Source organism: Salvia splendens, chromosome 3 (assembly GCF_004379255.2).
Source record: "Salvia splendens isolate huo1 chromosome 3, SspV2, whole genome shotgun sequence".
In the NCBI taxonomy this organism is placed as follows: domain Eukaryota; kingdom Viridiplantae; phylum Streptophyta; class Magnoliopsida; order Lamiales; family Lamiaceae; genus Salvia; species Salvia splendens.
Genome location: NC_056034.1, coordinates 21299279 through 21310779, shown reverse-complemented (window position 1 = coordinate 21310779; position 11501 = coordinate 21299279). Strand labels below are relative to the sequence as shown.

The 11501-nt window shown below is 41.7% G+C and overlaps 1 pseudogene; it reads left to right on the top strand.

Annotated features, from left to right (window-relative positions):
• Window positions 1–9205: 9205 nt before the first annotated feature.
• Window positions 9206–11079, top strand: LOC121793911 (annotated as a pseudogene).
• Window positions 11080–11501: the final 422 nt, after the last annotated feature.

The following is an 11501-nucleotide window of genomic DNA, read 5'->3' as shown; positions in this document are numbered from 1 at the left end:
TTACTGTTTGTATGCTATCTCTGTCATGTGGCTCTCTTGCAGCTGCATTAATGCCGACTGTAAGTCGCTCTCCTTTAAACTCCAGATTAATTGTCCCATGGCGGACGTCAATGACTGTGTTAGCGGTGGATAGGAAAGGTCTCCCCAAAAGGATTCCAATAGACTCCTCCGCTCCTGGTTCCGTCATTTTTATAACAAAGAAGTCAGCGGGATACATGAATCTGTTCACCTTGACGATTTCATCTTCCAGAACTCCCTCAGGGTAGATGCAGGACCCGTCTGCTAGATGTATTTCCATATTGGTTTGGACGAGCTTAGTGTTCTCCAGCTTCTTGTTTATAGAATACGGCATAATATTGATGGAAGCCCCTAGGTCGCACATTGCGTGCTTCATTTGAACGTTTCTGATAGAAATTGGGAGCGTAAATACTCCTGGGTCAGTTCTCTTTGAGGGTAGATCATCAGGTTGGATCTCACCGGTTACTTCCTCTGCTTCGACCCTCCTTCTCTTTTCAGCACCATGTTCACATATGTTAGACTCTTCTTTCGCTGTGACTTGATCAGGGGCGCTGGATTCAAGGCTTTTACTAAGACTTGCCCTGGATGCTGGAAAACTAGCAGTTGAGCTCAGATAAACTCCTTCTGATTTCAGAGAGACTGTGTTAACATTCTCTCACCCTGCTGGAGGTTGCACTGTAGCCGGAATCTTTCCATCATTACCTCTCAGCTCGCCTAGTGACATGGCGACCTGAGATAACTGCTTTGTAAGCATTTCTAATGCGGCTCTCTGTTCCTTCTGGGCTTCCTGTATTTCCCGCACAGCATCATGAGGCTGATGTGGAACCATCATATCCCCTGGAACTTCATTTTGCTGCCTGTTATTTCTCTGATTAAATCCGCCTCCTCCATGGCCTTGCTGGTGGGAACCGGAAGATCCATATTGCTCTGGTTGGTTCTGGGACAGATGGTTTTGTTGATTTCCTTGGTAGTACTGTAGGTTCCCTTGGGATTGTTGGGTTCCTCTGTGGTACTGCGGGACATAACTCACCATTTGATTACTTGGTTGCCTACCCTGGTTGCCATACTGAGGAGCTTGGTGTTGGTACCCCCATTCTCCTTTTTGTTGTCGGCTTAACCAGTTAGGCTGTCCTCCACTTGACCAGTTCCCTTGAGGTCCACTTGACCATCCTGTCTGACCTCCCTGCATTTTATTTCCTCCTGTGTTTGGTCTATCCAAGATTCGGGCTGGCCAGTTGGACTGCCCGTCGAAGGGTTGTACTTGTTGAGATGCGGTTAGTTGTGGCTGGCTTTGATTCTGATCAGTCCATCTGAAGTTGGGGTGGTCCATCCACAGAGCAACTCTCTGCTTCCCCTGGATCCAGTTGTCATTTGTGTTCCAGTGGCCTACTGCGTTCACTTGCTCTACGTCAGGGGGAAATTCACAGTAATAGTAATGATGTTCTTCTGGAGGTGGCGGCTGCGGTACGTACTGTGTCTCCTTTGGTGCAGGAGATGGCGGTGGTCTCGTTTTTTCTACTGCTTCCAGCAGTTTCTTCTCCATCTGCTCGAATCGAGCCTCCAGTTTTTCATCGTTGCGCGCCTCTGCTGCGTGCACTGCTCCTCTCCTGAACTGCCCTCGAGAGGTTTCATACGACCGCTTAGCCTCAATCAGCCTCTCCAAAATATTCTTAGCTTGGCTAAAAAGTGTTTCTGAGAAATCCCCTTGTGCTGCGAGGTTGAGGTCGTTTTTGCTATCCACCGTGAGTCCACCATAGAAAATCGAGTAGATTTCCTTCTCTCCCAATTTGTGGTTAGGGCATGCTTGAAGCAGCCTTTGGAACCTATCCCAGTACTGGACGAGGGGCTCGTCGTATTCCTGTCTGGCTTCTGTAATTTCTCTTTTTAAGGCACTTGTTTTTGATGTTGGAAAGAAACGATCGAGGAATATCATGCGAAACTCAGCCCACGTTCTGATGGATCCTTCCGGCAGCCTTGACAGCCAGACACCCGCGTCCCCCTTCAAGACAAAAGGAATAGCTTTGAGTCTGTAATCTTCGGATGTGGACCCAGCTGGCACGGGCTGAATATCACAGTACCGGCAGAATTCATCCAAAAAAGCATACGGACATTCCTTCGAAAGGCCATAGAAGTGGGATAAGACGGCCAGTACTCCTGATTTGATGGCAATGGTCCGCATCCCAGGAGTAGCGGTGATGGCATGCGTGGGCTTTCTCTCATCATGAGCATGTAGAGAACCGATCCCCGAGTCGTCGATGACAACGACCATCTCTGCTTCCGTTCGTTCTGGTGGTGGTGGTTGTGTTTTCTGCTCGGTGGCTGCTGCTGCTTCTAATGCGGCTCTGCGACGAGTGATGACAACGTCGGCTTCCTGGACTCTCCACTGAGTGTTAGTTCTTCTGTATATCAAGGGATGATTCCAGTAATCGCCTTGGTGGTACCTTCTCATCAACAGCAAAAACAAAAAATGAGAAATAAAATTATATACACCTACGCACTACGCACAAACATAAAGTAACACCATGCTTTCCCGGCAACGGCGCCATTTTGGAAGGACTAGGAAAGGGATCGAAAACACGAATAGAATGCGGATCAAGTTATATGGAGTGATAACCGAACCGATTGGATCAGTTAGCAAATGTCGTTGCCACTTAATCAATGCACTCTATCTCTCGCCCTTTCCGCCTTGCCAAAGTAATTTATAACTCCCAATTTTGCACAACTTTAACAGTAAAGCGGCAAGTTCGGGGTCGATCCCACAAGGAAGTTGGTGTGTCGAGTGTGTGAGTAGTGAACAAGGGGGAGGGGGGTTGGCTGCTGCCACGCTTTAATTTGGGAGTTTTAACTACTGTTTTAATCTAGACAGAATTTAAACTAGCTAGCTTGATCAACGGAATTCTAACTACTGGGTCAAGTGAATTGCAGGAAACAACAGAAAAGTAAATGCGCGGATTTAAAGTGAAAATAACTTGATTAAACTAAAAACTGATTACAACGTGAAATTAAACTAAGCTAACACTTGGAATCTAAGAAAGCGGTAAACTGAGAAAAATCTCAGCGGGAAACTTAAGTCACGCTAACAGAAATGAGTATTCTGCAGCGCTCCCTTTGGTCGCCCTTCTAACTAAACTATCTAACTAAGCTAGAGAATTAAACTAAACTAAGCTAGAGAGCTGGACTACGCTAGATAACTATGCTAAACTAAACTAGGCGGAAAGTAAAGTGTCTCCCTTTTCTTGTGGTGGCACACCCTCTATTTATAAGCTCGATTCGGCCTCCAGTTGGATAACGATCTTGTCAGGGAATATTAACTCATTCTGAGAATGAGCGACTCATTGATTGCTACGTGCTGTTCTTCTAGAATGTCGACGCTTTTTGGTAACAAATTCGTAACTCAGCTTCGTCCTTGCGTCTCATATTCCAGCACGTGTCCCCTTCTAGAACGTCGTCCTTGATAACAGAATGGCGCGCTGTATCCAGCTCATTTCCTCACGTGCTCTTCGTCAAAAAGCCCGTGGTCCCCTCCTAACTGCTTAATCGCTCCCCTTGATCAACTCCCCTGATTCTGAGCCTTTTATCGCCTTTGTACTTGCTTGATCAGGTCGGCCTTGAAGCCTTGGTCAAGTGGTAATTCTGCACATTTAACACTTGTTTTGCGCGATAAACCGATCAAGTAGCATGTATTTTACCCATAAACCTATGCATGAAATAGGCCCTATCACTACATATCTTATATTTTAAATTAGTTGTAGTTAGTAATTAAAAGTTAAGTTAGCAATTGATTACTCCCCTCTATTTCCATCCATTAGAAATATGACCCCAGTTTTATTTTGTTTATTAACTTGAGAGAAAATAAATGAAAAAGTACTCTTTCGTTGGAATATATATTTTTGATTGGGTATAAGTTAAAACTTTCTCCGTCCGCCATTAGGAATCTCATTTCTTTGCGGCACGAGTGTTCAGAAATGTTAAGAAAAGTGGGTGGAAAAAAGTTAGTGGAATAATGGTCCCACTTGTATATATTATTTTTAAATGAAATGTGAGTAGAATGAATTAGTGAAAGGTGAGACCTTATTACCATTTATGGTAAAAGTTAACCAGAACTTCTATTCGCGGAAGGATTAAAATGGAAAAACGGGACTCCTATTCGCGGACGGAGTGAGTAATACATAATTGATAAAGTAAAAAAAGAGGTAAAAGAAAAATAAATTAAAGTATTGTTAGTAGAGAATGAACCCCACCTCATTAGCGAGAATTTTTTCCCAAAATTAGATAGTATATAATCTTGTGGGACAGACTAAAAAGGAAATAGTGCATACCCTTATGGGACAGAGAGACTAATAAAGTAGAGTTAGTGTTTTTAATTTTAATACTCCCTCCGTCCCCTAAAAATAGAAGCTTTTGAAATAACACGACTTTTAATATAAAATTGATAAAGTAAGAGAGTGATAGAAAGAAAAGTGTATTAGTAAAAATGAATTTCACCTCTCTATTTTTAAAGAACAGATAAAAAAAGGAAAGAATTTCTATTTTTAGAGAACAGACGAGATGTAATAATAACTTATCGAGGATGGAATAAATTAAAATCCAATATACTCTCTACGTCCCATAAAGTTTGTACCAGTTTAATCCGATACGGGTTTTAAGAAATTGTTTGACTTTGTATTAAATGGAGGTGTGTAGTGGAATAAAAGTCTCACATAGAAGACATTGAGGGGTGTATTTAATGTCTATTTTTGATAAGATTAAAGTAAGATAAACTTTGTAGGACGGATGAAAACAGTAAGGTGAGTCAAATTTTGTGGGACGGATAAAGCACTCCCTCCGGCCGTGAAATGTTGGTCCAGTTTTGTCATTTTGGTCCGTCCGTGATTGTCCATTTTGCTTTTTTTCTATTTTCGGTAAATAAACCTCACTTTTCACTAAATCTTTATACTCACATTCTATTATAAAATTAATATATAAATATAGGACACTTGTTTTACTAACTAACTTTTTCAAGTCACTTTTTATTAGACATTTTTTAATATTCACGGTGAGTCAACCTTGAATAATATTTGATGGAGGAGGGAGTAAGTCTTAACGGCCATCCACAATAGCGCCTTGCTCACCGCTTAGCCGAGCGCCGGCGCTAGGCGGTGCGCTAGGCGATCTATTGCAACCGCCCAGCCATTTCCGGAATTAAAAACCGCCTAGCGCTCGGCAGTTCTGTGGCGCTAGGCGGTGCGCTGGGCGATCCGCTCGGCGCTATTGTAGCGTCCGGATCGCCTAGCGCACCGCCTAGCGCGATTTTTTTTTTCGAAACACTATATATACGCGCCATATACGTCATTTTCATTCGCAGCACTTGTTTTAACGAGTACTCTCTCTATCTTAATTTCTATACAAGATCAACACCTAAAAATGAGTAACGCCGGTGGTAGTAGTGGTGGGGATGCTGAGGAGTACGAGCATATAATGAACGAAGCGCTAGAGGCCTATATGAACCGTGAGATTGATCAATGGATGCAGAGGGCCCTGCAGCCGGCTGTACCTCGATCTCGCCCAGTGGTACACCGCCGAGCGGTGATTGATCGTGATCACGTAGCTGCACATCAGCACCTGTACGAAGACTACTTCGCACAGGAGCCGCGGTTCAACACCAACCTTTTCAGGCGCCGTTTTAGAATGAGCAGGTCCCTGTTTATGCGTATTGTTAACGCTTTGGAGCAACGATATCTGTATTTCCGCTTCAGGCACGATGCGTCTAGCAGACCCAGCCACACACCTATTCAAAAGTGCACTGCGGCAACCCGGCAGTTGGCCTACGGAGGCGCGACAGACATGTGGGACGAGTACCTCCACATCGGTGAGACGACTGCCCTGTAATGTATGAAGTATTTCTGTCAGGGCGTGATTGAAATATTCAGTGATCAGTACCTTCGAAGCCCTACCCCCGAAGACTGCCGGGATCTTTTGCGGATGCACGGGGAACAGCATGGGTTCTCGGGGATGTTAGGCAGCATAGATTGTATGCATTGGGAGTGGAAGAACTGTCCTGCTTCGTGGAAGGGGTTCTACACGACCGGCTACAAGGGAAAGAATCACACGATGATCCTCGAGGCCGTAGCTGATTACCGGCTGTGGATTTGGCATGCGTATTTTGGGATAGCCGGTTCGAACAACGACCTCAACGTCCTCAACTCGTCGCCACTTTTCAACGAGCAGTGTCAGGGTGTCGGTCCGGCCACCAGTTTTGTCGCCAACAGCAACCGGCATGATATGGGCTACTACTTGGCGGATGGGATATACCCTAGGTGGCCCGTCTTTGTGAAGACGATCCGATGCGCATCAGATGAAAGGAAGGCCTACTTTGCGGCACGGCAGGAGTCGGCGCGCAAGGACGTGGAGCGCGCATTTGGTGTGCTCCGGTCTCGATGGGCGGCAGTTAAGGGGCCAACGCGTTTGTGGCATGTCGACTGCATTGCTGATATAATGTACGCCTGTATTATCATGCACAACATGATTGTCGAAGATGAAGGTGCACAACTGATTGATTGGGCCAACGATGATAATGAAGCCGGTCCAAGCCACGGCGTGGCCGCCCCCAACGTATGGAGTGGGGTACCTCACGATGAAGACGGCCGCCTCCAAGCACATGCCGACATGAGCCAAACGGAAGCTCATATTCGACTCCAAAAGGATTTAATTGAAGAGTTATGGGTGCGGAGGACTGCACGGCAGTAGTTTTTTTTGTTAATTATGTAATTTTTTTTAATTAATGTACTTTTTAAATTTTAATAATATTATTGAATTTTCTCGTATATGTCTCGTAAATTAAATTGTGTATTTTGTGTGATTGTTAATTATTTGTTTTATATAATTTTGAGTGATGTGACTATTGATGTGGCTGGACTATTTATGATGTGGCTAGGCTATGGTTGAGTTATTTATGATGTGGCAGGATGATTTTTAGTGTTGATGATGTGGCCGGAGGAGTTTGTGGCTGGGCTATGACTGGGCTATTGCTGGGCTATTTCTATGGTGGATGGCCTTAGTTTCGAATAAATAAACATGGGGAAATCATGTGTTTTTACTACTCCCGTCGACCGACCAAATATGCTAGTCCACAATTCCACATCTATAAATTAGTACAGTGAACTTTTTGATAAACCATTATTCTCACCTGAACAGCTACTTTATACAGTCTATTTGATTAAAATAGTTTATCCAAAATGATTGTTGGAGTGAGGTGGCGGGAATCTAGTGGTTTAGATGATAGACTGGGTCCAACGGCGGTGCTGCTGACTCTCCTATGCCATATTAGCCAACATTTTATAACTATGTTTACACGTAACCTTTTTCCTTGAAATTAAACATTTTTCATTGAAAAATAATTAAATAGAAATTAGCAAGCTATTGTGAGACTATCATATTATAATAATTTATGTTTCTTTTGCAAATAATAATTAATAAATTTACTAATATAGGAATCAACATTGTCTAAAAATTTTTGTTATCATTGCTTGCCGTATCGATATTTTAGAAGATAAAGTATATTGTATATAAATTTATTTGGGATGTCAATGTAGCCCGTGACCTGTGGGCTGACCTGAATAGCCCGCCAAATTTATAGGGTTAGGGTTGGAAATTTCTAGCCCTATAAAATCAAAACCCGATTAGCCCGCACCCGATTAACCCGCAACCCATTATGGCCAGACCCGAAAACCCGATAAAATTTCTATTATTCTATTTTTTTACTCCTAATTCGACATTTCATTGATTAATTTTAACTAAAAAAATAACTTTCAATTTTATATTAAATATACAAATAATATATTGAATTTTTATTAATATAATAATTGATAAATAAATTAAAAACTTCAAATTCACAAAAAAAATATTTAAATTTCTAAAACATGCATTAAAATTCTACGAAATATCTCAAATATTAGTATTTGATCATGTTAATGATTGAGTTTAAGCATATATCTCAAATATATCATAATCAAATGTTTTACATTGTATGAATATTAGTAATTTTAATCATTATTTATTGATTGATCGTATATTAATATTATCGGTAGCAACCCGATTAACCTGCTGGGCTATCCCGAAACCCGAGCTTTTAGGGTTATGGCTGAGCTTTTATAATCCGAAAGAAATCACAACCCGATTAGCCCGTACCCGATTGCCCTGAAACCCGACGGCCCGACCCGATTGACATCCCTAAAATTTATTAATAACAAAATTTTGTATAATTATTTAATTTATATAAATTATTAATAAAATATTATGGGATTAATATGTAATTTAAATAAGTATGTAGATATAATTGAAAATGTATAAAAAATAAGAATATAGAATATTTTTTTGGGTTTGAGTTTGAAGTAAATGATTGGAGTAAAATTAACTTTTGGTGTGACTCATACTCAAAAAATGAGTTTGAGTTTAGTGTAAATGGTTGGAGATGACCTTAGTGCATATTTTTTTAATTTGAAATTACTTATGTTACCGGAGTTAGTATAGTATCTATTAGTACAAGAATGATTGCTGCAACTTATACTTGTGAATTATTTGTACTTGGGAATTTTATACTCCCTTTCCCTCTATTCCAAGGTAATTGAGTTATATTCCATTTTGAGTTGTACGAATATCGTTAAGTTATTTCATTTTTTTCCAAACATTTCTTTATGAGAACATGAAAAAAAAGATGAAATAAGATAGGTCCAGTTAACACACTAAAAAGTCAGGTGGAGAAATAAGAGCATAACAATTATCCCGTGAAAATTAAAGGAGCGAATTAATGCCCAAAATCTCGAAGCTTCACCACACAAGTAGTCCACAATTTAGTAGTGATTATTCCATAATTAAGAGAGCATTAGCATATAAGGGGTGTTCGGTTTATAAAATTGTATCCGAGATTAAATATGTAGTGTGTTTGATTTGTGAGATTCAATCTCACAACTCAATCTTAGATGAATAATCATGGAATAATTAGTCATAGTTAATATTTAGACACGTTGGAATGAATGATTTATAGTAGACTAAAATTACCTAATGGGGCGGCGAAAATAAATCCAATCAGACATTCCAGAAAACACTCTCTCCACGTATAAATAGCCCAAGTATTGAGGCTCATCATATAGCTCACTCAACAAACCACAAATAATTCAAATAATTTAATTTCCTGATTTGATCAATCGAGATGACGAAGGATGTGGAGGTAGGCGGACATGACTATGACGCGAAGGACTACCAAGATCCTCCACCGGCGCCGCTAATCGACATGGATGAGTTAGGCAAATGGTCATTATACAGAGCCGCCATAATCGAATTCATCGCAACCCTCCTCTTCCTCTACGTCACCGTCCTCACTGTCATCGGCTACAAGAGCCAGAGCGTCGCCGACCAGTGCGGCGGCGTCGGCATCGCCTGGGCTTTCGGCGGCATGATCTTCGTCCTCGTCTACTGCACCGCTGGCATTTCAGGGGGCCACATCAACCCGGCCGTGACTTTCGGGCTGCTCTTGGCCCGAAAGGTGTCGTTGGTTCGGGTCGTGCTGTACATTGTGGCGCAGTGCTTGGGAGCCATCTGCGGGTGAGGGCTCGTCAAGGCGTTCCAGATGACATACTACGTCCAGTACGGCGGCGGCGCCAACGAGCTCAGCGACGGCTACAACACCGACACCGGAGTGGCAGCAGAGATCATTGGCACATTCGTTCTTGTATACACCGTCTTCTTCGCCACTGATCCCAAGAGAAATGCCAGAGACTCCCACGTCCATGTAAACACGTCCTTCCCAACCCAATTACTACTACTCTCTAATTAATTAATTATTATAAAATTAATATATAAAAGTAGGACTCAAATTTAATTAATTTTTTTCACTTTTTATTCTATTAATTAATGAGGGAGAGAAAGAATACTAATTAAATTATATCACGGATCTTGTAGGTTTTGGCGCCACTTCCAATTGGATTTGCAGTGTTCATGGTTCACTTAGCCACAATCCCGATCACTGGCACCAGCATCAACCCAGCCCGGAGCTTTGGCGCCGCCGTCATTTACGGAAAAGATAAGGCATGGGATGACCAGGTACTAGTTACATACTTAGGGCTGTCAATTTTTGACACGACACGATAACACGACACGAACGGGTACGAAATTAATGAGTTTGGGTCAGAGCTTATTGGGTTCGTGTCCTTATCAGGTCGACCTGTTAAGGACACGAAAATTTCGTGTCGGGTTCGTGTTATCCGTTAAGAAATAATATTATACTATTATTAATTCTTATTATTTTCATTTTTGTTAAATTTTGTTGGATTTTTGTTGGATTTTGTTACTAAGAAATTATTGATGTTTTAATGTTTAGATCAGATTTTTTAATTAGCAATTGGATGTTTTTAATAGGTTTAACCGTTATCAGGTCGTGTTGTTATCGAGTCGTTATCGTGTCTTCTCATGTACGTATTGTAATCGTGTCGTGTTGACCCGAAGTGGTTCGTGTCGTTAATGGGTTCGTGTCGTGTTCGTGTCGTGTTCGTGTCTGAGGGTAGCGGGTCGTGTTCGTGTTTGAGGTTTTCTTAACGGGTCGTGTTCGTGTTTGTTGTTATCGTGTTCGTGTCGTTATTGTGTCGACACGATAACGACCCGACACGCACGATTTGTCACCCCTATACATAGTCACCTAATTCACCTAATTCTATTTTATTGGTAACAGCTTTATTATTATGAGGTAATTAAGTTGATGGGTTTTTGTTTGACGTGTGAAATGTAACTACAGTGGATATTCTGGGTGGGACCAATTTTTTTTAAAAAAATTAATTCTTATATGAAGGAGGAAATTACAAATAAACTCTTATATTATAGATAGGAGGAAAATACAACTGATGCCAAGAGGGCTCGAACTCGGCACCTCATGCAATAATGTCTAAACTTCTTGCCGCTAGGACAAAGGCTCTGAACGTTCTGGGTGGGACCAATTGTTGGAGCAGTCATTGCAGCGATCTCCCACCAGATCGTGTTGAGGGCAGAGCAGTCAAAGCTCTGGGATCATTCCGGAGCTCTCCCTATATTTAAGGACTCTGTATTTTTACTTTTGTTTAATGTTAATTTTTCTCTGGCTTTAGCACTAAACAAATATAGTGCTTTTTTGTATCAAACTAGTAGTAATAAAGTTTATATATATTTCTCTTATTTGTATTTACTTTCTTCTTTAAGAAAACAACCGTGATCAGTGATTGGATCTTGTCAATCTTGAGTTGGACACTCATGATAAATGCCAAACATATAACATAAGAGCATCCGCATCGGTGATTAGAGATGCCCACCGGTTCCGGTTCCGGCGGTTAATCAGCGAACCGGAACCGTCGCAATTCGAACCGCGGTCCGGTTCAGGTTCAAGAATCTTCGAACCGTCACCGAACCGCCGGTTAACCGGCAGTTTCACGGTTTGGACGCGGAAACCAATGCGTCAGTCGGGGCAGCTTTTTCATGAGTTG